Here is an 825-nt window from a genome sequence, read left to right as displayed (position 1 = left end):
ACCCAAGATCCTCAGCTATGGCTTCCTGATTTGGATGGTTTAGCCGCAATGCATGCTGGGATTTGGTGTTTATATGATATGAAATCCGGAAAACATTTTAAAAGAATAAAATAATTAGGGCCGGGACTTTAACGCGTTAATTAAGATTAATTAATTACACAAAAATTAACGCGTTAAAAAAATTAACGCATTTTAATCGCACTTATTTTTGCACCGCGGAACGTTTCTCACTGGATGAGTTTCAGGGGTACCGATTATACTGGAGCACCAACTAACGTTCATGACTTCAAACAACAACAAACCACAGTGAACTAGTGATGGGATTTATGGCTCTTTGAAGGGAGCCGGATCTTATGGCTCCGTTCCTTTCAAAGAGCCGTTCAAAAGAGTCGTTCAAAAGAGCCGTTTTTTTAAAGGGGGCGGGGTTACTAGGTTTATCTGCGAAATAATCACCAGGATAATGATTGACTGTATTGCCAGACCTAATGTCAATAATCTGCATTGTAAACATGACAAAAGGTGGCGCCATATTCATGTCAGTGAATGTATTTTGAATGTAGCCTCCAGCATCCAACTGCGTTTTCGCGTTTGGCTCATTTTCCATCCGAAAAACACGTTGTCTACCTGTCCTGTACCACTTGTTATGACTTCTCTCTCTCGCGTATTCCGTTAAGACCCACCCCATCTCGCTGTGAGGAGCAGACAGGGTTTCCGTGTCGAAGATAGATACAGTCAGAGTAGGGGCGGGTCTTCACAGAATACGTTTTGGGGAACAAAATCAAGCTTTTTAAAAGGCTAGTGGATTTTGGCAGGCAGTGAGTGCGG

The sequence above is a fragment of the Notothenia coriiceps genome, unplaced genomic scaffold (genome assembly GCF_000735185.1).
Source record: "Notothenia coriiceps isolate Sejong01 unplaced genomic scaffold, NC01 NC01_scaffold00014288, whole genome shotgun sequence".
Taxonomy (NCBI): domain Eukaryota; kingdom Metazoa; phylum Chordata; class Actinopteri; order Perciformes; family Nototheniidae; genus Notothenia; species Notothenia coriiceps.
This window is presented reverse-complemented; position numbering follows the sequence as displayed.